The sequence below is a fragment of the Zerene cesonia genome, chromosome 9, assembly GCF_012273895.1.
Source record: "Zerene cesonia ecotype Mississippi chromosome 9, Zerene_cesonia_1.1, whole genome shotgun sequence".
NCBI lineage: Eukaryota > Metazoa > Arthropoda > Insecta > Lepidoptera > Pieridae > Zerene > Zerene cesonia.
The window spans coordinates 2,925,511-2,951,286 of record NC_052110.1 but is presented as its reverse complement, the minus strand read 5'-3'; the positions used below and the strand labels follow the sequence as shown (position 1 = coordinate 2,951,286).

General features: G+C 32.7%; 1 protein-coding gene across 4 annotated transcripts in view; it reads left to right on the top strand.

Moving 5' to 3' along the window:
- Window positions 1-25,776, top strand: part of LOC119828893 — a 201,845-nt gene that overhangs the window by 9,131 nt on the left and 166,938 nt on the right. For 2 of the 4 annotated variants that reach the window (XM_038351198.1, XM_038351195.1), the window contains exon 2: window positions 5,209-5,253. The exons of 1 other annotated variant lie outside the window; for it this stretch is intronic. The gene's annotated coding sequence lies outside the window, so the exon portion shown is untranslated. Of the gene's footprint in view, window positions 1-5,208; window positions 5,254-24,535; window positions 24,958-25,776 lie in introns of those variants that run through there. One more of the 4 variants, XM_038351196.1, reaches the window with a different exon arrangement.

Sequence of the window (25,776 nt, the reverse complement as noted above, 5' to 3'; positions counted from 1 at the left end):
TACCTCTTTCGTATTGTAAATTATTGTTGTTCAGCAAGGGCTCCTTCATTTACGATTGTTTTGTTTATAAAATTTGAATTGTATATACCTGTTTACTTGAATATGAGGGTTAATATATGATTGTATAGGTCGTAACAAAACAACTAAAGTGCCCCCCAACTTCTCTGAAGTGAAGGGTGTTACCGTCGCTTCAGTGTAACCTTTAGAATTATATTCCAGGCATCAATTTTAATAGCTTTCAGTATGTGTAACAAATAATTTTATAAAGATAAAAAGAAACAGGATACTTGAAGTAGTCAATAATGAATATTCAACATAAGATATATTGGTGGCACTGTATTAGCTATCTATCTTTCATTACCAAACGGCTAGTACAAAAGGAACGTAGTTGGATATGCTCCATGTAAGAAATATAATTCTATTAAGTTATTATTTCAGACTGTACATTGGTTCTACGGATGGTCTTTTCATTGATTCATAGAATTTTAACTTAATTGATGTTACCTTCAAAAAGGTTAAAGATTGATTGTAGAAAGCGCATTGAGAGAGCATACCAGCGAAAGTAGAGCTCATGTAGGTGTATGTTATGTACAAATCACAGGTAATGACCAGTGAAACTGTCCTGTGTCAATTTTATAAGTATAATGAGTTGTATTTAATTGCTCGTTAGAACTTTCTCGATCTGTCTAATAAAGTTGTAGGTAGTCTTTTGAATTTGATTTGCATCTATAGCTTTCGTAAAGTTTTTCATCTTTTTACTGATTTCATAAGAATTAATAAGATATACGTAATTCTAGGAATTAATGTTGCTTTCCTGTCCTCACACCCATATAAAACTTTCTTTCTAATATTTGTAGTGGTATACACGTGTATAATAAAGCTATGGTAAAGGTCAGTTTATGGCTTCTGCGATAAAAAGGGTCTTTTACGAATGTTTGAGTAAAGTATAATTTCGATGTTTAGGTGGAATAAAATATTTGGATATTATCACTTAAATTAGGAGGGTTGGAGTTATCGCGCCCTTGATTATTATCGAGACGTTTTAACAGTTTTATATTGAGTTGTTTTTGGAAATAATAAGTGTAGTAATCAGTAATTTGTTATACTATTAAATAGCGTATAATGAAAATAGGTGCTGAAATTTTTTCGAGATTTCTCTAGAAAAATTAAACGTAAGTTTTTGTTATTATTTGTGATTCGATTATGTTGAATTCAGATTAGATAGTTGACAAATTCCAACAAGAAAACTTTTGGAGTTTTTATGTGCGCAGTTGCTTATTATTATTGTTACTTTACCTGCGCTATGTTTCTATATTTATTCATGTTTGTGTAAAATCTAACAATATAAAATGGTATTTCTATGACAGTTGAGTAAACGTGAAAATTATTAATGCTTTGATGAGCATAAAACTCTATTCAAATAACTTATACTCATACAATTCAAATATTGTTTATACAATATAGATATATTAGGAGATATTAGGAATGTATTATATATGTAGGTATCTAATGTTTTGTCATGGAAAACATTTCCTGTTTCCTTTAATCGCTTTTAAATACTTTTTTTGTACATTTGTACATTTGATACTTGTAGCTATGCAGCTGCATTAAAATTGAATTACAATAATAATTTACCTACTTCGCTTAAAGTAGGGCGTTAATGAATGTCTTTCTTCCTATATATCTTAAGAGGTTTTGAATAATGTATTTAGTACAGCTACAGTAGGTACTCTGCGCTAATGCTAATTAGTATCATTTATATTTTGAATTTTAATAATCCGTAAGGTTACGAAACTTCGCGGTTATGCGGTTATTTAGATTTTGGATACATTTTTGCGGATATTGTTTTGATTTGAGGAATTACGCTGACTATAGGTAATGCGTAATATTACTTTTTTATGGTAAAATACATAGTTTGTGTGCTAAGAGCGTACACTTGTTTAAACAAATACTTATGTCATTGGACTGCTTTATTGCTACCATGCTGATCTTTGGTTCCAATCGAATTCGAATTCGAAAAAAAAGCTTGCGATTCAATTTTTTAGTTGTACCGTGCTTTGCTTCATAAAAACTTTCAACCTCTAACTTTCAATATCATATTATGCACTGCACTGCATGCTTATGTTAATTCTGATGCGCACATGTAAATTTTAACTTATTCATTTCCAATTTATTAATCATTAAATATTAGTATAATTCTCATGGCCCACTGTTCTCGTATCGTCTCTGCAGTTAGGAAATCAATTTAGGAATAACACAAATTCGAGAGAAATCTCATTTGAGCAGCACAATTACCTTAGCATAGTCGGCATAGAAGTGATTTATGTACTAGTTGAACTGGATTAAAGTGTAGCAACATGCTTGTAGTCTGAGATTATTAAGGGCTTGGCGAATATTGTACAGTTACCTACCTATTCGGAATGCCGGCTTGATGTGGAAATTGTTACGTATTAGTGATAATAGCATGGGAGTAAGCGTATATGTGAGTTTAAGAACATGCATACGTCGTTGGCACAATTCGCTGAAATACGGGCCGCGATTGTTGCGTATGATATTGGTAGGTACGTTGGAATTTGTGATTACAGACAACAGTGAATGGGAAATTTATGAGGTTGTTCTAGTATTTCGTTAGACTTTTGAGGTTGTGGATTTTTTTTCTATGAGAGACTCTTCTCGAAAAATTGTTTGCTTCGTACCTTAAGTAGTTTTTTTTTTAAAGTTGATTAAACAAATTGTTTCATGTTTGTCCGTGATGCATATATAGCATGTCCCTTAGTGAAGTTGCAGCTTTCTTATAGTGAAATAGTTTATGAAATCGATCTAGTAGTTTTTGCATGAAAACATTACAAACATTCCTCTTTATAATATCAGTGTAATCAAAATATGAGGTACGTATTATACTAAGCCGTGTATGATGTCCAAAAACAAATACCATCAAATTAATATTAGTCGTAGTAGTAGAATTAACAATAACATTTTGAATTGATTTAATTTAAAAGAAAGAAAGAAAAGAAAGAATAATTATTTATTTCATGGACATGGACATGGACTTCTTAACAAAGAAAAAAACTATAATAATTGGGGTAAAAACAAAACTAAATAAATAAAACAAGGAAGAGTTTGTGGATTAGGCATAATATTCGTACTAGCTTAAATTACGTATTCGTTTATTCTATTCCTGACCGATGGGTATTTGTTATTGACCCTTAACTTTCCAAGAGCAAGGTAACAAATGTTACATGCTTCGATTGTAGGCTCCAATAATGGCTGTAGGTGCCTAGATTTGCCCAAAGCTATCGGTCAGTAGAAAATGCAAAATGACATTGCAAATCACTTTCCTGCCATTTTGTTGTATTAAATTTAATTTATGAAAACATTTTATTCACTTTGATTTTCAATGCTGCATTCAGTTCAATTTTGAATACTGCATTTATCACATATCACATACCCTTAACCTTTTTTTTAATTGCTTTTTATTGCGATGCTGTTATATCATCCTCATCATGGTCATTGACCCATATAATATGTTTCTACTGTCGGGACACGAACTTCTATGAGGCTTCAAGTCAATATAACATATATACAGTAAAAACTAAACACTTGCCACTTTCTTATATTATAATAATTTAATACAGATGTAGAAACTTATAACTAGTAAGTAAAAGTATAGTCTATCGTCCAGAGGAAAAGAAATTGACTTTTTCTCGTCTTGGTTATTGAAGCCGTGGTTCTAATTGAGATAAATTGAACGATTTGTAAACATTGTATTTGCTTGTGTTTGATTTTACGCGAGTATTATACATTTAGAAATTCGAGCATGGTCACGGGGAGACTAATTTGTAAAGAGTTCAATGAAATTATATCAAAAATCGTTCATGAACGAAGCCAATAAGTGGGTGTGATTAGAATTACAACTAGAAAGGTTCGCACGTGAGCGGGGAAGCGTGACGTGTGGCATTAATGGATTGAGATATGAACATAATAGGCTTTTATATCTTGTCGTTAATTAATTGTCAAACAAAACAGTTGCAATCACATCATACACGCATAAATGATTTCATATAAAACGTCTCGCAATTTGTTACTTTGAGCACTATGTTAATGCATAAAGAAATTATACTCTAGTTCTGTTTTCTCTCTATAAATAACGCAAAAGCTTTAAAGATTCAAAGGATATCGTACAATACAATCGCCCCATTAGTCTTTGAGTCTCAATAGAAAATATAGATCGATTGCAACTGGTTCAAATCATTTGACATTTCTATGAGATTATTATGCTGCCAGGGTTAGCAATAACAAGGGATCGGGTCAAGCGATACGACAAATTATAATAGCGGGTATCAAACGCTTAAATGTCACGTTAGATAACTATTATGTGTTTTGTAATTAGAGCGGTTCCCATGGATATTGTCTGTCATGGCACGAACTGAACAGCGGGTATCTATGATTTATATGACATAAGATGCTGTACGACATTTGTAAATAGGCATTGTCTGGCGAAATATGGCTGTAGCAAAAGATTTACATAATTGTAGAACGCTGTTTAATTTTGAGTTACAGAATGCAGATTAATTATTTTCTTAGAGGACTCACACACATAGAGTTATATAAATCTAATATATTGAATAAAAAAATACAATTACAAGAGTACAATTTAAATTAATGTAGCTACGGATATAGTTCCGTACAATTTATGATATGTTGTTTCATTTATTGTTTATATTTGAGACGTGTTCGGCATTGATCCTTGATCTATGCAATCATTGGAATAGCTTTCAACGCATGTACACAAAAAAGCAACCGGTAATTGGGTTAGAAGAAACGAAACATAAAGAAAAAGGAAGATACAACAGTGCCCTTTGGCGTCCATGGAGAAAATAACTTTAAAGGGAAATTAATAAAACGTCTAAAAAGGTCTCCGAGAATATCTCCTCGGTTGGCGACCAGCCAACACTTCGGTCACCTCTTATATTAGAGTTAGACGATGGGATAGCAAAAGAGGTCGGAATGCAAATTAAAGTTATTTCTTAAACGCTTCGCTTAGAGGGGTGGGGTGGATTGATATGTGTAAAAAACGAATGGGTGTGATGGTTTCATTTTCATCCATATACATCCATAATTAAAATTTTTGCTTAAAATTCTACAGTTATTGTAGAAGTTATGACTTACTGCTAAAACCTCTTTTAACATTATGTTCACTTTTTACAGGTACGCACTCATAATCGCGTTCAAAATGCGACTTCCCTAATCCTGGTAAGCTTTGTCGTCATGTTATTTTTAATATAGTTTTATTTTTAGTATTTTTGACACGCATTTTCTATAATTAAAGTATTTACATTATCTGATAGTAATTCTCACGGTATGCCGAGATAAAATAACTAAGAGCGAGTAATTTAACGCTTCGCAGGGCGACCTCCAAGGGTTTAGACAACTTTCATAGTAGGCAGATAAGATTTTGATAGAATTGGTTTCGTCGAGATGTTTGTATTATTTGATGATGGACTTGTAGCAATGTGAGATACCAGATACTGCATGAACGTGCGAGTACGTAACGATATTCAAATCATAAACAAGTCACGTGTTTGTGGATTTATATTTTTAATTTTTTAAATGCATTAAAAGTTACCAATGGCATCATATTATACATTTGTATCTCATGGAATTTGATCCAGTTAAAGTTTGTTTCAGATCGAAAAGTAGTCGATTCTTTAAAAAAATTAAGCTAATTCGGTGTCGTAAATTTATCAATAATTGGCGTTTTCAATTTATTAAGATCTTAACAAACTATAAGCAAAACTTGTAAACCATAATTTATTGTTTACAATGTTTTATGAGCCCATTATAAATTGTATGAATTGATTTTAATATAGTGCTATTCAGTGTTGTTTTGATTAGTTCCCTGATAATAATAATTTTATCCACTAATCATTATAAATTATATCTACTATGCAATGTTGATTCCGATTGGTATTAAATTAATACTACAATACAACGTAGATATTATTCATTTTTATTTGTCTAAATTAGGTTAGCGTACAAATGTGCAAATTAAATCATAGATAAATGACCCATAGTCTTTATTTAGTAATCGCTAACAATTAAAGGACTACGAATAAAATAGAGGAGCATAAATCTTAGTTACTACGAGGACAATACTGTGGCCTTGTCGATGGTTCAGTGACCTCATGCGATCTAAATTGAGACGAAATACCGAGGTAGGGCCCATGTCTAATAGAGCGCGAATCTAATACTTAGCTTTCATCTTATTTGTGAACAACTTACAAGCTTTATTGGTTTACTAGCCTTTGCCCGCGGCTTCGCACGCGCTAAATTCAGAATAGTTTAACTGATGTTATTATATATATTATAAACCTTCTTCTTGTATCACTCAATCTTTTAAAAAAAACACATCAAAATCTTTTGCTCTTTAAATATTTAAGCATACATGTCCCTAACATGAGGACAGAAAAAGCTACTTCCTTTTATACTATGTAGTGATCTTTATGTAACAGTAAACATTTGTACATATTGCTTCGAAGATGAACTTGTTTTTATAGATTCTTTATAGATAATATCTTTGAGCGTCTGATGCAAACGATTACATCTATATGGAAATCAAACAAACAAAGAATAATTTAATTCGTATGCATATGATACTCTATTAAATACTAAATTGCACTGAAGATTAGATGTGCTGTTTTTATCTGGTGCATAATCTATCATTGCCTCGTACTTTCCAATTGAAATTATCTTTAGCACAAAAGAAAACAAGTAAATCTTATTGGCCAAAATAGCTTGAACGATGCAAGTATTTGTCTGTAGTGGCAATACACAGCTGGCGGTTCATGGTGAGCTTTAAATATCGTAAATAGTTGCATGTTGCATTAATATCGGCTACCATTAGATATGTATTGGCTTAGATCATCTTTACAAGTAAACGAATAACGAAAAAAGATTTATTTGGTCTATTCTCTACAAAATCGGGGATTTACATAGATTTTAACAACCGTTAATAAAATTAATGATTTGAGTATTTATCTTAATGTTGTGACACTAAAATAAGGATGCTAATATGTTTATTTAAGGTCTCAATCTCCTAAATTTATCAAAAATTCTTTTATGTTATTAGTATTATAATTTTACAAGAATCGTAGTAAAAACATCCAGGTGACCTAATGGTGAAGTTGAACCTTCTAAAAGCTCATTTTGCGTTCTTGTGAACAATGTTCTTATGTCTCCATTATTATACGAAAAAGATAGAAGTGATTAGACGATACATGAGGTACCACTTTAAAATACGTCCTGGAAAACTACTCAATGAGTGCTCACGAATATATTCATTAGAATATGACAAGTAAGTAGGTACTGTCCGAAAGAATGGTAATAACGTAGTAAGGTGCGGTGAGTAATTGTGAGTTGGTACTTGGTACCGTTTTGGCGTCATTTCCTTAACTACAACTGGACGGTACACAAAGGGCACTTACCGTTCGACGAAAGAGTACGCCTAATGAATATGAATGGACAGCACTTCCGAAATGTAGGTGTGCGATATTATATAACTGCCTACAGTTAATCTACAAAGACTTGTGTGAAATTTTCTAAGTCCCGTGGAGGAGATAAAGTATCACTAATGTATTGCTGTACTGCTTGTTAAAGGGTTTTTCTGTCTATTTGTGTATGTATCTACACATAAAATATATTTATGCATACGTTATGCAATTTTGCTTGGAAACATTTATTAACGATGTTTTTTATAATTGTTTCGTTTTTTTTTGTATATTTTTGAGAACATTTTCGTTAAAAAAATTAGGCTTCGATAAACACTACATTAAAAAAATATATATTTACTTAACTTTTTGTTTTTGTCCGACCAATGCTTACGCAGAATGGTTGCGCAGTGTCTGTTCTAGTATTCTTTATTATGCGTATTTGTGTGGGTTAAACATGCACTCACAGCAATCACCGTTACACATGGAGACTGATGATAATTCTCATATTATCCCGCCCGTTATGCGTCTACGCCTGCTCTGACGCAATTAGTTACACCATATCTGGTGAAACATTCCTCAGGATGTGTTTGAGAAATATTCGCCGTTCATAAGTTTTTCAGAGGCTCTTACGGTTCTTGTATTTGTAATTATGAACTTGTTAACGATTAATATACCTTCGTAGGGTTGGTGCTCAGGGTTTCTATGGACATTAAATCTAACTTATATCTGTCATATTTCAAAGATATTTGTAATAAGAAGTAATGTATTCGGTAAGTAAGAATACAAGTTTTATCATGAGAAGGCTACGAACATACTAGCTGTGCTTACAAAACCACAAACCAAAATTTTGAAACAATGTTTGACACAAAGCTGGCATATGTTTGACCGAGGGTTATAACTATTCTCATTCTTATTTCAAACAAAGTGTGCAGTGGTTATGTTTTAAAGCGTAATAGGTAGGTAGAATAGGATTAATATTATTAATATGGATAATGCAAATTAAGTAATAATGAAAAATTCCTTGGATAGATTGTGTGTGTGATTTGTGTTTGTAAAAATTATTGTAAGAGTAGTATTCTGTTAAATTGCGTATTTTATTAGTTTGTACATTTTATTTGTGGTTTTCATTTAACAAGTTAAACTTTCATAATAAACTCGATTTAACATCTTTAAATACTTTTGTATGTTTTAAACATAAGGTATCCTATACCTATGCACGATAAACTTTGCATACAAAATTAAATACAGACTTTATAATATGAATAGAGAATTTTATAGACACATTGAGCTGTGTAAAATAAAATTTATACAAAGAACCTTAACAATCGAGCGTCAGCAGTGCCCATCATCTAGTAAAATGGAGTTATGTAACGTGATTAAGTTGCAATGTTTCGATGCACTTATTTCTAACCGCATAGATGGTACTCAAGCGGCCATGGTTGACTGGAAGGCGACCATGCATGGACATAACTCGACCGGCTAATGATTCATGCGACCCTAGTACTGTGTGCTTAGATGAAGGCAATGATACACGACTGATATTACTTTATTACCTGCGTGCGTATGTATGTATGTAATCTACTTCTTTGGTGGCTTCTGTGATGTAAATAGCGAAATGTGTTTTAGATTGACAGGATCTTGATGGAGAGTGCGCAGTTTATGTGAAAAGTTAACGTGCCGCAACTTTATTTGTAAAAATAAGGAATAAAATCTTTAAAGTTAAAACCTATTGGATGATCTATTTGTTAAAATCGAGAAGAGTTAATTTTTATAAGAAACAATAAAAAAGGCATGTTATTTTTTTCGGTCCATTCAAATTGATGGTTTAAAGCTCATTCACATGTTCGATATATTTTTGAAAATATCTCGATAGATTATTGTGCCTTAATAACTACTGATTTTTTTACACACTATTTCCATAATTCACATACCTATATCATAGATGTGATGGTACCTACCTACATTTGTACTTGTGGTAATTTATTCCTTCATTATGACTATTATACAAATGGAGAGCTATTCTTAAAAAATTATACAACTTCAAAGACAATATTGATACAATCATGCTTGAATTTCACTTGTGAAAGCAGGTGCTGTGTGCGAAGTGTTGACAGGAAGCAAACTGACACACGGCTTCTATTTATGTGGACGCTCTTTTGGATACAGTTTAATTATTTCGAGGGGATGTTTAATGTTACATAGATTGGTAGTTGTACCCAGAACCTTTTTACCCAGTTTTCTGCAATTGTTTGTTTTATCCATCATCGAACAATATGTAACATCCAAATCCATGATCCAACTTTTAAAATTTCCAGGATTAAGTACTTAGGTAAGAAGGGTTTGACTTATTGTTGACTATGCGATGATGACGAAATGTTGTCAGTTAGGATTCGTATTGGTATCGTCATGAAAACTTTCATGTTGAACTTTGTCAATAAAAAGTGTGGTCACTTAATGTATGATTCATTTTATAAATTTACGGAACTGTCATATATTCATAGAAATAGTATTAGTGTTTTAGGGACGTAGTGACTAAAGTAAATAGCGGTGGGTTAGTAGTTAGGATCACATTACCACTGCTCGAAACGTTGAAGGAAAAACTTTCAATCCTTTTATATGATATCGGCTAACTCGCACCTCACCAGCGTTATGATGAGCGCCAGCTATGGTGAATATAGGCCTAAATCCTCATGAGAGACCCGTTTCCCTGCAGTGGAAACGTGTATAGGCTGATGATGATGAGTGACCTAAATATTAAGAGCTTTTAAATTTATCTATTGTATATAACATAGGTCCATGTTTGTCAAACTCGACTTGAAGATAAACACTGACTATAAACCGTTTATTTCAGATTATGGTCTCTAAGAACGGTATTATATTACAGCGATATGATAATGCGTAATTTATGGAATTATCTAAACCGGATTTGAATAATGGAGTAGTTTAGAACATGGAACATGTTTTTGACAATATGCGTTCTAATGACGCAGCTAGTAAGTATGTATTCAATGCGGCGTTAGTTTAATTTGGTTGAATTTTACTTATTGTATTCCAACACGTACCTTTGTTTGATAGGTACTATAAAGTATTTAACATTTGAAGTGAGAACGGGATTAAGCAACCCTTGAGTACAATTGTTGTAAATATCGACAAGTGTTAATACATATCTGAATTGTACCGACTTTGATTAGGATCAGCCGTGACCTTTCCCAATAATTTACTTCGAAATAATTTTAAATACCATTTAGAACAATAGTTTCATTAGGACCTGACTTTTAATCGTTGCCTAATCTGAATTGCACGCAAAAATACAACTACATTGTCTAAATAGAGGTGATAAGATCTCAACAAGGAAATATTTTGCAAGCTGTACAGGTTTGTCGATATCTGCTTGTCATAAGAGATCGCATAGTGATCTTATTCACTTTCATAGTATCCACCCATCAACCCACGCTATGTATTATTATAGGGTGATAAAATCACAATGACTTATTAAGTTGAGTTGACTAGTTGATATTGATTGTCTCGAAGATTTGCGAATAATATAAGAGATATATCCATTTGCTCTGAATAGAGTTCTTCATAGCTAACATAAAGTCATTACGTTTCAAACTGAAAGAACAATTAATCTAACAAATTTTGATAAAATTCTGACTTAAAATGTGATCGTTTTGATGCCTAAAAATGCGCTTATCCAAAAGTTTTATAGAGTTACGATGAAAAAGAAGAAATCTATATAATAAAAGAAAAATATTATATTACGATTTATTACGATTTAGCAAGTGTACTTGTCGTTGAGCTCACCTGTATGTGGTTCAATTAAAACCATATTAATGAATTACAGTAAGGGCTATTGGTATCTATAACACTTTCACGTGTCCCCACAACAGGGCTCGCGTCTCAGCTTGCCAAACAATGCGAGAAAGTTACGATTTACAACATGACACACGAGGAGATAGAATATTTTCTGTCCACACTACGAATCTGATTTTTATAGACATTTTGTTTTTGATTAGATAGGTTGAACAGCCAGTTTTAATACGGAAACTGTTGTTTGAATTGTTCTATTAAGTGTCCATTATTGCACTCCGAATATATGCTATGAATAATCGAATGCTATGACGCGACTTCGAAGGAAAACTGAGATGTTTAGAGTCAGTGTCTATCAATTGATGTAAATCTACACTGATATACATATAAAACTGAAGAGTTTATTTGATGCTTGATTGTTTTTTCGAGATGTATGGTCCGATTTGGATGAAATTTGGTACGGATATAGTTTGAGCCCCGATTAAGGTCTACCCCGTAAAGAATACCCCGAGACTGCCTTTATTTTCCCTTGCCTACGCAAGCAAAACTTGTTAACCCTGTACCTAAATAAAACTTTACGGAAGCAACATATCGAGCGTCCGATGAACAGCAGAGATAATTTGATATCATGAGCAGCTACTTGAAGCTGTCAAATTTAACAGATAATTTTGAGTGCTGCATGATTTATCAGGAGCCCGTGTGGATATTGCTTGAACGCAAGCGTTGTGGGTGTGAACATGAATATTATCATGGTGTTTACTGTAATTGCTTTATATAATGAGCGATTTAATTACCTGCATATTTCAAATAAAGGGCTTGGGCGTTACGTCTGCATACTTAAATAGAGAAATTTCGGATTATGATGTACTGATGACAGCCACTGACAGAGACTGAGGACCAATTCGATATTAATGAGTTATGGTGTACAAAAAAAAATAATAATAATAATTAGCTGCGCCGCTCGGTTGCATTCGCAGAGGAAGCCACGGGCAAGAGCAAGTATTCATAAAAATATAGCTCATGACTTATTATTATGCTATAAGCTATATTATTGTAAAATTTCATTAAAATCCATTGAGTTATTACGTTAAAGGGTAGCAAAATCCATCCATCTATACTTATAAACTTTCGCGTTTATCATATTTGTAGGATATAGCTCCCAATATTCATTTTTATACATCATTGGGAGCTTATTTAAAATATTAGAGAAGATAAGAACTTCAAAAGCAGTTTGGAGTTTGACTGCCGGTGCTTGACCCCGGACCTTGGTGCTAAACTATCGGCTGTATATGATCTCTTTCTTATCGTGACTTATCTAACGTAATATCAAACTAATGACGTGTTTATAAGTGACGTTTGATGAGAAGACAAATAATGGATGGCGCTTATTGCTTGTGTTCAGATGTTGCTTATTGCTTGTGCATTATTTGTTTCCTTATTTCTTACATACTAATATTTTTTCATTGCCCGCTGCGCTGACATTCGACCGGGAGGTTATTGATGCATCTAAATAAGTATGTAATTTTCAGTTATATTACTGTTCAGTAGGTATTATGGAATGTTCTAGAATATGTATAGAAATCGAATGAAATATCGAGCGTTTAACGCAAATTTAACATTTTCAAATAACATAGCTCTCGATAACCAGTGAATGGTTGCTATGATAAATAAAGCCGAGATAGCTATAACGTTAAAGGTGTAACCGTTTATGTTCAAAGGTCAAAACTTCACCATCGAGTGGATGATTAATCGCTAGACTCGTATCGGACTGGAAACAGATGTCATAATAAATAACGAGCTAAAGTACAAGAGGAAATTGCAAATAATAAAGTTTTAAGAAAGTTAAATCGGGTACTTTCCTTTGCTGCTAGATAAAAGCGTGAACGAAGCGTAATCGTTTGTCACTTACTGGTTAATCATGATATCGTTTATAGAGCGATGTTGTTCGAATGTTTACAATAATATTGACGCTTTTGCTGTGGGTTCTAATCAAACGTGTTCCATGTATGTACCATCGTGAAGTTGATATTTTTATTAGTAAAAATCGATACTGGAGTGTAGTATACAGACAGATTATATTATTTTGTAACGCTTAATCCCTTAAAATTTACCATCGTCTGATACGAGTTGCATACGCGTACATTTTCTTTTAATTATTTATTTGTATATTTTTGTCATACAAACGTAAAAAAATAATTTTTAACGGTTAATTAAACGTATAATTTGTTGTGTGTATTAAATCTTTTATCGAAATATATAAAAACTTCATTTTTAACAAGAGAGATGAGTTACTTTAATAACAAGTATATAGCTTGCCTCGTAAATTGTTCAAGTAATCATAATGAAATAAACCATCCTCTTGTTAGCAGAACCGACCGCTACGAATAACGGTTTATATTTGACAACTATGGGAAAACTTGATACGGAAATTATAGCTGCTTCCACATAGTACCTTGATATGAATGCTGTAGACACCGACCTATTACGTAAAATAAGTACTAAATTCATTTCCTTGCTATGGGACTTCGTTGCTTAGTCTTTTGAATAAATGGATATTCATCGTGTTGCATTTTAAATGCGGACGATTTTGCATAAAACGCCAAGTGCAATAATTTTTTGCAACTAAATTAATGCGTCTTCAACTGAAGAGGAGCGGATACATGAGTAACATATACAATTTTTTGTCACAAATGTTTCAAAGCATAAAAATGATGGACACATTTCAAACATACCAGTTTGACACGTGCATTGCAAATGTCATTTCTACACCTTGTCACGATAATTTCAACAGCTATATATGGAGTGATCTCCTTGGTGGATGTTTTAAGATCTCCCATTAGTATTAGCACCTGCGCCATGTGCTCTGTAATTACCTGTCATCATAAATTATGTAGGTTAAATATTAACATATTTCGTTTCTATATTTGAACATTGCAATGTTAGCAATGTCTATGCAACGGTACTTTGAAATGAAGCGGTATTTTCAGACAGGTGTATGGTGTATTTATGGGTATAGCACGGGCCAATTACGTTGTTGAGATGGTTTGAAGGATATGCTAGGAGATTCCTATACAAGATAGGGAACGATGTTATTGCCTTGTAATGTGAAATTATTTGTGGCGTTATTAGCTTTCAATAACATCTATAATGAGAACACATTTGTGTTTTCATGATGAAATATTGTGGGTTAGAATTTTCCCATTTTTAACGCTTACAGAAATAACAGAGTTGAAGTAAGCTCTTGGGATATTCACGTATAACGGAATCGTGCGTCGGTAAGTTTTACGATTGCGTATAAAATCTAAGCCATAAAACACACATCCGCTTTAAAAATTGATTTGAAAATAAGTATCAATGTTATCCTAGTGAATATATAAAATGTAATAGGTGACACTGATATTTATACACTCTCCATTAAAGATAAGGGCAACTTGATTAAAGCGTAAATAAGGTTTTTAAGCCTAGGTTTAGTAGGACATCTCTACTAATCTCGTAAATATTATTTGTCAAAGTAATGAGTCTCTTACAAATTTAATTTCATTATAAAAAGTATATTTTACTACAATTCGTTTCGAAAGAAAAAATTGTGTTTCACGGATAACGATGACTTTGATTTTTACGTCAAAAATGTTCAATACTTTCTAAATACGTCTCTCAAATGTACGTACATACATTATAATAGTTCTATATTCTCGGATACATCTTATGTATAAAATCGCAAAGCTTTTTAAACTAATGAGTAATACATGACTTGTATTGACATTTAATCTATTTGTATCAACTATCACTTTCATCGTTAGTGCACTGTTAAAAGGGAAACCGATTAAACGAATGTTACTTTCATCTCGTGTATAGTACCTAATTGGCAATGTTAAAAGAATATATAGTTCATTCATACAACTTTTTGGTACGGTCAAAATTTAGTAATCTACTCAGCGGTTTTCAAGACAATACACTTTTAAACCTATCTCAATAGTGAAATTTAAAACAACAATCATTTATTACGATATTGTTTTTGTTCTTAATGGCACATTAACTGTGATTAAATAACTGTCAAGATTTAGGTTAAAAGGAACTGTTATGTCGATGCGTGAGCAAAGCGGATGGGTGTTGCTATATTTTTATTTTATTTCAGTGATGTGTCGAAAAAAAAAACAGTTGTAACGCGGAAGTTGAATTCTAATAGACAGTAATAAAAGCTTTCAGGAATTGTTGGGACATTTGAGGTAACGAGTTTACATAACCATCGCTCAATACGTCCAATGTTGCTTATAGAAATGATATAACGTGGTATCAATTTTGTTTTGCATGTGCTCGCGACTATTTACTTGATGGTTATTAATATATCGGCATAGATTTTAAAGATTGAAAAATGAATATATCATACCATCACTTAGATTACATTTAATGTATATGCAATGACGTAATTGACGTCTTTGGTAACAGAAACGTAACCGCTTGATTAATTGTTTATTCTTCATTAAAGCAAGAACATGTCGAGAATAGGTTAATCGGATTTTACCGGCTGACCTTACGAAGGGATACAATTTGTTTTGCTTAATGCAGACGTCAATCAGACGAGGAAGAAAATAAAGATTGACATGAAAAACTATGCTCCATTGGTGTTTCGTTACGTGATATATGGAATTTTAATCGTGTTTATACATTGTTTTAGAACACCTTCAAAATAAGTACAGATTTGAATTTTATGGTACTTGAGATTTAAGTTAACTGATAAGAAAGGATTACGAGAACCATTACAAGCGAAAGCCCTTAAAAATCAAAATCACATTCGATTCAAGCGTGAAGTATTGGCGATGATAATGTAGTCAATTTTTTACGCACCATATTTTTTAGCTGCAACGAAATACATATTTAGGTCAGAACATTATTCACTTAAGAATGCTTAATTTGCTCTACTTTCTTTAGTAGACTGTTAACTTTGACAAATTACTGCATTATGTGTATCAAAGGCGGTAGTTTCTCATTTAAATTGTCGCCACGTTTAAAATATGTGTGTGGATGTGTATAGTTATTCGTCTGACATCGGCGCCACCGTGACCGCGCTCTGATGTGGTTTAGTTTTGTATATGCCAAACCCCGTCTGTTTTATATCTTCCGTATTATTTAATTAGTTCTATTTCTAATTTACTTACGTTTATGGACGGTTGTATGAGATTTATTTATCCTCTGCATTTCGTAATTATGGTTATGAAGCATTGCTATGTTTGGAACGATTATTATTTATTTGGGTAATATATTATTAAGATTGACCGAATCTACTACGAGAGTTGTCTTATGCCTTAAGTATGGAGATGTTCTTCACCTGCAATAGGAAGATTTTAGAAATACCTAGTAACATAAAAAAAAGATTTTTACTTAAACTAAACATTAATTTTATTATTTATGAAGTATACTAAAAAGTTTATTTCGATATATATATCGACGGGTTCATACATGTGTGATGTGGTATATTAAATTTAATATTCAGGTTACAATTTTAAAGTGATATTTATTTCAATAAACTTGGGTAGTATTTAATTATAATATTTATTTACAATATTAATTCTTAACGACGAGAATTGCTTTGATTGATGTATCTACGCCATTAGCTTCGATATAACTTGTCTGCTTTTCGTCGTAGTCATTAACGCGGCTTCCGTATTAGAAAGAATACGTTGAAAATCTGTTAGAATTGTGATATCCATCGAAATGCACATTTTTCCTATGATGTTATACAACTGCGATTACAGCGTACACTAAATAAGTGAATTCTGGCACCTGCGATATTATGTAACATTTGTAGCCGAATAATAATTTGAATGAATACAGCAATAACCATTTAATTATCACGCCTACTGCTCTTATTACTATATTCATGTCTAAAATTCATTCATATCGTCTTATATACCTGACGATTATAACCAACAGTCTATAATAAACTTTAAAAAACTTTTCACTTTTAGGTAATAGTTTTAATAACGTTTTACGCACCCATTCTGGTTTTCTTGATTCGGTATCAATTACGTTTTCCTCAATATTGCATATTGCGATTGCCTCTATGTTACTCTTAAATATTAATAACTTTCCGATAAGATCAATTAAAATTATGAAATAGAATGGATGGATTTCGTTTTTATTTGGAAAGCGTGGATAATGAAACTCAATCAATCGCCAGAGGGTGTGTTTATATTAGAAAATATTTTAATTACATGTTTACCTTTCTTTTTTATTAGTATACAGTATTATAGTTACATTCTACTATCTAATGTGCTAAATAGATCAGATTGTTTCTTTTTTATTAAGTAAAAGAAATACAGACATTGCGATTAATTTCTAATTACATCTTGTAGTTGAAGCAATAAGGATACCGTGCTCTGCAATAGCATTTTGAATACAACGCGCGCTTATTTCGACAACTTTCGATTTCGCATGACTTGATTAATTGCCTCACTCCCAATAAGGCATGTGAATGAAAATTCTGAGCAACTTTTTCGGAGCAGGTTACTGCACGTACCATACAATTGTGAGCTTTATGGCTTTAAGAGAGAGGACACGTTTGTGTGACAGCGATTAACATTTTTGGCACACAATAGCTTCACACTGAAGTACACGAGTTCGGTCACGGGATCAATGAAACCGCCTCCTCGTATGAAAATAACATTATTGATCTTATCATTGTATTGTGCATGTAATTAATTATTTTTGCTAATGTTTTAGAACAAAGAATCTAATTCTTTATTGAATGCATACTAGCTTCATGTAATTAGAATTGTAAAAAAATTACTGCTATACTTTTATAGACAGTGTTTAACTAATTATTAGTTGGCTTTGTGTGTGTGAGGTAGGATTCTGAAATAGTGTATTGGTAAAACAAATATATATAACATAGATATTGGCGAACGTTCACAAACTGAAAATGAATTATTAATCTCGGGATTTCTCAATAGCGTTCTATTGATCGCCTGTATTCGTTCCCCATTCATCTTCGCCAAACCTTGAGGTGTAACGTGAACACGATTCAGTGACACTCGCTCTAGATCTCGCTGCGGATCTAACAATTTACATAACCGGTATTTTGATATGGTGCATATCAAATGTATGGTATGATGGACACATAGGAATTGGGCGCCCCCTCTAACCGGTGACTATATGTTGGGATGACGTATATTTACGAAGATTTGATAAGTGTTCACTAGTATATATTATTAATGCAATTGTTTCTGTTTAATCCGATTTTAACCCGTATGAAGGAAGGAAATTGAAGATTGCGTCTTTGATTTTTAAACCGTTGAAAACGACGGACTTCTAAGTTTACGTTGCACCTATGTGTTGCAAAATAAGAAAAGATTTTAGGAATTAAATATATAACATCAGACCTTCGTGACACTGTACGAATTTTTCAAATTGGACCAATAGTTCCTGAGATTACTGCGTTCAACCAAACTAGAGCTAGATGCTCGTCCCAGCTCCGCCCGAATATCAGGATTCCTGTTTTATCGCAAGGGAGTAGTATATCGAGATGAAAACTATCCAATCGCCCAAGTTAGTTCATACCCTGCTTGTATACCAAATTTTATCAATATCCGTTTTAGTAGTATCAGTGTGAATGACGGACAAACATCCAAACAAACAATCTTTCACATTTATAAAATTATTATGATAGTGTAATTAATTATTAAAAATTTTACGGTAAACATAGTTATTCTGTGTTTTTATTTGGAAAAATCGTAGGTAAGATTTTCCTCAATCCTTGACCGTATAATTATAAATATATGATAATTGCTATATGCCAGATCGCTTAACTATCTTGATTATTTCTGCAATAAGCAATGTGAATTATTAATGAGCAGTAAATAATAATTACAGATGAATTTCATAAAATTAAACTGCAAGTGTATTAAAATGTGTAACTTTTCTAATAAAATTTTTGAATAATATAAAACAAATTTAAATAGGTTCAGGTTGTTGGCTTACGAATACACCTTATTATTATACATAACGTGGATCTAAGACAACACCCCGAACAATATTGTATGACAATATAATTATTAGGCTTTTTTATCAATTCCAAGTCATTATATAGTTTAATAATTATATCATTATAAAAAAAACTTTGTTATTTACATTCTAGCCATTTTAAGGTTTATTTTTGACTAAAAGTTACTCGATGGGAATTGCCTAAATTATAACGTTTACAAACTTTTTAACGAAGATGTATCCATAACCTACGCATTCCACGTAAAATGTTTACCTCATTATGACATACGCACGGCCCATGGGCCCCGTGAGTTTGTCATGTGACAAACAACGCGCAAGATTCGCCGCGGTTTCCACACGATCCGCGATTGCAAAACTATTGTAACAAGATAGTGAAGTTACGTCGATTGCGTTCGTGTCGCAAAGTTTACATGCATTATGTATTGGAATGTGCCTAACGATAAATGCAGATATGATACAATACGTTTATCATTTATATCCTAGGAATGTTTGATGCTCTTGTAATTTTAAATTTGTCACAAATACGAAAGTTATTCTGTCTGTTTGCCTGTAACCATTTCACGCTTAAACCTTACGTACGGTTAATAAAAACGTAGGCGGATTAAATTTATAAAATTAAATGGGGGTTTCGGCTATTTTTTGTCACAGATACCATACTTAAGGGAATTGAATACGCGAGCTTCGCTGCGGCACTCAGCTGTCCTCTAAGTCTGCAAAAGGTTTTAAATATTTCACGAATAGGTCTCATAAACAGACGTAGATATAAAAAAGACTCGGTTTAACTCATGTTTGAAACAAGTCGGTAACCTTGTAGCATGCGGTCTCCAATAAACCTGATTGTGTCATAGTAAAGACATTTCGTGCACTCGGTATAATATGTGAAAAGCCTTAACATTTTTCTACTCAGTGATATTAAGTAAAAAACGAAAGCGCGTTAATTATTTATCGAGTTGGGAGCGATCGACTTTTTGGTTGTTCTTTTTTGTTTTCGTTTGTGGTTGTGGTTAAACGATTAATGGCTGATTGGAATTAAAATTTTATTACTTTTATTCTTAAACGTAACCGAGGACGTAAATGCTACATTTGATCAATTTTGTAGAAAGAACACAGTATAAATATGTAACTGTTTGATTTTTAGCCTAGATGACTAATTTCGTCATTTGATATTGTGCTAGCAGTTAAGTTAGTATTGCTATATAAAACAAAGTTTTCTTTGGATCTAAATAAATATAATTAACATAACTAACATACTAACATACATAACTAACACACTAAGGATTATGATAAACTCTACTCCCAATGGGATAAAAATTCGTATAAATTCGAATATAATATATGATCGTTAAGTCGATATAGGAATGTTACATAAAGTTTTTAGTCCTTTAACGATCCCTGACGGAGAACCTTTTCTCCAAGAAGAAAATAATTGCATCAAAATAAAGTCCACAAAAATGTCAAGATGTTCAACTAACATCTGCTTGAATAATAGTTAAATTGCCTGCATTAAACTGTTGTTGACGAATGTTGAAATATAAAAAAGTAAATGATCCCATAAAATATATTGCTATCAGATCTATAAATAGGTTTCTATTTAAAGCAATAGTTTTGCAATATCACCTGTCTGCAAGCGTGGAATGCGAATAACAGTTCATTTTGAGACAACAGTATTTATAACACAGCTGTAAATGTCTCTAATAGCTTCTGAATGTTGAATTAAAAATTGCCTTTATATAAATGGTCATGGTATACTAAGGAATGGTCTCTTTTTCTGATCATGGAAGAAATGTTCAGGCGATCAATACGTTTTTGGAAATACTTAGTATTTGTGGATTGGTTTATTATTTCACACATTTTTCATTTAAAATTTGTACAGTTATCGTCTTAAAAAGTAATAAAATTATACAATTCGGACGTGGTCTCCAGGGAAACCATTTTTTATGTAATATTACATTCATCATGGCTCGTTATCTTGAGAATAGGTTTGTTGGACGTTGCAATAGCAGCCAATTAAGAAAAAAACATGGCGCATTTAGTCATAAAACAATTAGGAATATAGCATTACACAAATTGTGAATAGACTTAAGCCGTAAAATTTCCGACAAAAGCTTCCTATACGTGTATTCAGGCAATGGTGTGAATATATAGTGACCCAGATTCAAAATAGTTGTTTCATAAATTTCTATTTCATTGTTAAATTCATTAGACCACCTTGTTGTTTTATTATTTGCGGCGGAAGTGGTTATTCTGTAATTTAAGCTTATGCGTTTCGTTCAATTTGCTGTTGAAGAATCACTTTAATGCTCAATTTGGGAGTAAGAGCTTAATCACGCAGTTGGGCAAATTACTCATTTTTCGTTCTATAATGTTGTTTATTCAATTCCCGTTAGCGTAGTATACATTTATACACATCGCTCTCTACTTGCAGCTTAAATTAAAAACAGTATGCAAACATTTTATGATAATTACGTGAACGGCGAAGGAAATCAGGAATGTAGGCTATGTGATGGTATACGTTTATGTAAAGGTGAAGCTTAAACGCCACAATTAGACGATCAGATAGTTATAGATCTTCTAGACGGCGTGACGATAATACCAGGTTTTCTAACACGGAACACCTGTTTCAAACTGTTACTCCGATCAAGCGTGGAAGAGCTGTATTCATTGTGGTTTTGAAGGATTAACATTTTTCTTCTGAACAACTTTTACGAAGCAATAGGCATTTTTTAGATGATACGTGTGCATTTGCATGATTATTTAAGTGTCCTTTTTCGTTTATTTTAATTGCGGCATTTTGTTAAGTATTGCAATATATATTATATATATTGTATATTGCAATACACAATTTTATTGTGTTCTATGGAGGGAATTAGTTTAGTGTACCTTTCGAAGATTATGAGGTTTGTTACAGTAAGAGTTTCATTTGTTATAACCGTGACGCTGCATACAACATGGTTATTGTTACGATCATTGTTTTCACGGTCCACATCGTTTTAATGCATCAATTCATTAAATGTAACTAATTCGTATTAATCAGAATTGTATGCCAATCTTGTATTTATACGTACAATAAAATATAAAGGATTTGTTCTCTGTACAAATGTATATTATACTAGGGGTCCGCTATAGCCTGTAGTAACCACTAAGATATCAAAAAGAATTATTGAAATCGGTCGGTCCAGTAGTTTCTGACATCAGCTCGTTTAAACTCTTGAGCCAAAGAGTAGTATAATAATACGGGTATTTTCAGCGCTATATTTAGTATGACCAATATGTTTTGCTCCCCATTCGTTTATGCTTTGTGTTTTTAGTAAAGTGTAAAATAACCAGATACCTGCCGAGGTACCACACCCACAGGCCTACCTATATACCTATACATACCTATCTATAAGTAAAAAAAAAACTCAACAGTTTAATTTAATTTATTTTAATTTATTAACAGTCATATTTTGGTCACATTCCGTATTTGCGATATTTTGAGATTCTGCTCATATTTTTACTTTTTTGATAAAATTTTATTGTCGTTAACCTCTACATGCGATGTTCAATTCATTATTCTTCTCTGGGCTCCACTAGCTGAGGGTATAATTTTGCTATTTATCTAGCTGACCACCCATTACATGTCCCAGTCATTTGCATTCCCAAGGAACATATCGCCTTAAGGCATGATGCGGTGCACACTATCACTATAACATGCTGCTTTATTTTTGCTTCCAATCAAGCGCCATCAAGAGTCCCAACACATGTTTGTTACATTTCAATGCATATCAAAGTTAATCGTGTTAGCATTCGACGTATATTCATCACAGAGGTCTGTAATGAAGCAACCGTTGGCGTAATGGATATCAAAACCCTGATGTTTATCGTTGATTGCTGATTGAGCGAGTCACTATTCGTAATTACAGGTGTTCTCACGTTGATGCCGTGGTTGTGTTGTCTTTGATAGTTTTAGTTTAATTCAGCTTTTGATATAAGAATGACTTAATTTGAGAATAAAAGTTTTAGTATATTTTTGTTCATAACTATTTAGTATCTGCATATTATGGTTTTGAGATATTAATCTCTAATAAAATCTGTTAGATTTTATTATATTACATTAGCATAATAACTCGTTTTCTCAAGCTCATGCACCTCAAGGAAAAAATTGTACCTAACGATATTTATGATTGCCTGCTATTTACTGCATGTTTAGTTACCACGACCCAATGAAGTGGAAGTTAAAATCTGCCATGCATCCGTAAGAAATTATTGTTTGACGTATTTGGGGTTTCGATATTATCAATTACATATACTAAATAAAAAATATACATAAGTGTTACAATGTAATGTAAATATTTTTTGGTTATAACACTACTAGGTTTGAAATTTTGCTTAACTATATTAGAAAATTCTTTGTGATGGGGAAAAAAAAAATCATTTCGTTTTTACAAGAAAAGATTCCCGCACTGCATGTTCATTAAAATTTACAGAAAAACTGGTCCTGATGCGCACCACTACTTTCGATTATAGTGAATAGTTATTGCGTTGCTATTTTTACTTTTAAGCTGCATGTGAAGATCTTTTAATATAACTCTTGGAATATAAATTACTAGCTGCGCCCCGCGGTTTCACCCGCGTAAGTCCGTATTCCGCAGGAATATCGGGATAAAAAGGTGCTTATATGTTATTCCAGTTCTGGACAACTGTCTACGTACCAGATTTCATTGCAATCGGTTCAGTAGTTTTTGCGTGAAAGAGCAACAAACACACACACATCCTTACAAACTTTCGCATTTATAATATTAGTAGGATAAGATAAGATAAGAAGTAAGATAAGATAATATCTAATTTCAATTTTTACGTTTTTAATGATCAAAATAAGGTCTGCGTAATCGAGCAATAACATGCTTGTACAATTAGTTGTATGCACTTACGATATTTAAATTTATTGAACTACAACTTACAAGCAATACCAGTAACAGTTTTAATTATAAGAACTAATTGTGTTATGAATTAAAACAGCTGCGTAATAAGTATCAGTATGTGCACACTCGAATGTCATTCCTTAAGAGCCTTGTCCAAGCAGCTTGTCCATGTACGTAACCACGAGCTTATTCGCAACTTTATAACCCAACCAATTTATGGATTCATGGACTAGTATAGCGGTTAACTTGATTAAGTCGATACAGCATTTAGCAGCGTTATGGTTTGAAGTCCACGACGGCATGGCGGTTAGATGCGTCGAGTAGTCACGCTCCATGGCGCCTCAGTTTGCTGGCGCTGCCCGCGCAGCTCACTCGTGTGTTTATCTCGACATTGCTTCACGAAATCGACTTTCCGTATACGAATTTGGAACGTTTCCGACCGGTAAAGTCGGTTAAACTGTCGTTTTTGAATAGCGTGCGCATTTTGTGACCCGCCAAAATTCGCATTGCGATTCAAAGGTGTTATTGCTTCACTCTGTTACGCTTAAGTCTTAACAGATAACTGTGAGGAAACGTGTGTGAGATTCTCGTGCTGTGGAAACGGCAGTGTTAAGTGCAGTGATTGAAGGCATAATTCTTATGAGTGTTTGAATTTCTAATACGAATCGCTAACGTTGAGCAAAAAGTGGTTTGTGTGTTACTTATCTGTTTACGGAGTTTCTGATACTTGGGTGTTGGACACTAATCAATAATAGGTAAGTTAATAACCCTTCTCGTATGACTGCTTATGAATGAATTCGGAAACTTGCGGACGCAAGCAATTAATATTATGCAAATATTGCTCAAACAAATTATATAGGTAACGTTTTATTTTGTTTACATCATTTAAAATAGCAATATGCAAACATATTTATTTACGCACAAAAAAAAAAAATCTTTTAACACATGACATGACCTTGAAAAAATTCGTGAACAGAAAGAAAGTTGATTCGTACGCTTTACACTTTTGTACTTGAAAATGGACACGTGTGTCTATCATATTCAAAAGAAAGAGCTACAGCTTTGAAATTAATTATTGCGAATATAAGAATGAGTCGACGCTTCCAAATATATGCGTTAGTGGGTCGAAATGTTCAATAATTGCAAATCGGAGCAATCGAGTGGGGTTTCGCAATTTATCTTATAAACAATCGCCTTCACTGTTTGCAACTTCTTACTTTTGTCGACCACTAAAATAGTTGTTTATAATTCCTAATTGATATTGAGAGTAATGTAGCCAGAAGTTCTGTTGTTATATATATCAAGTACCTGTTTTGAGAGCGATTATTATTATTTGGCGTGCTCCGAATTTTTGCTTATCAGGAAGTTATATAGCACGAGTACATATCGTTAATGGGACGCTATCGCATTCGCATTTCACTGTATAAACATTGTTATCTTCGTTTCAAAACATTGCTAGAGAGTTTGACCTAGGTTTACCTAAAGTAAACAATCACACGAGCAGTTCTCACACCCTTGACCTTTTCGTCACGAACTCAACAAAATATCGAGAATCGTGAGTAACACGATTGTTT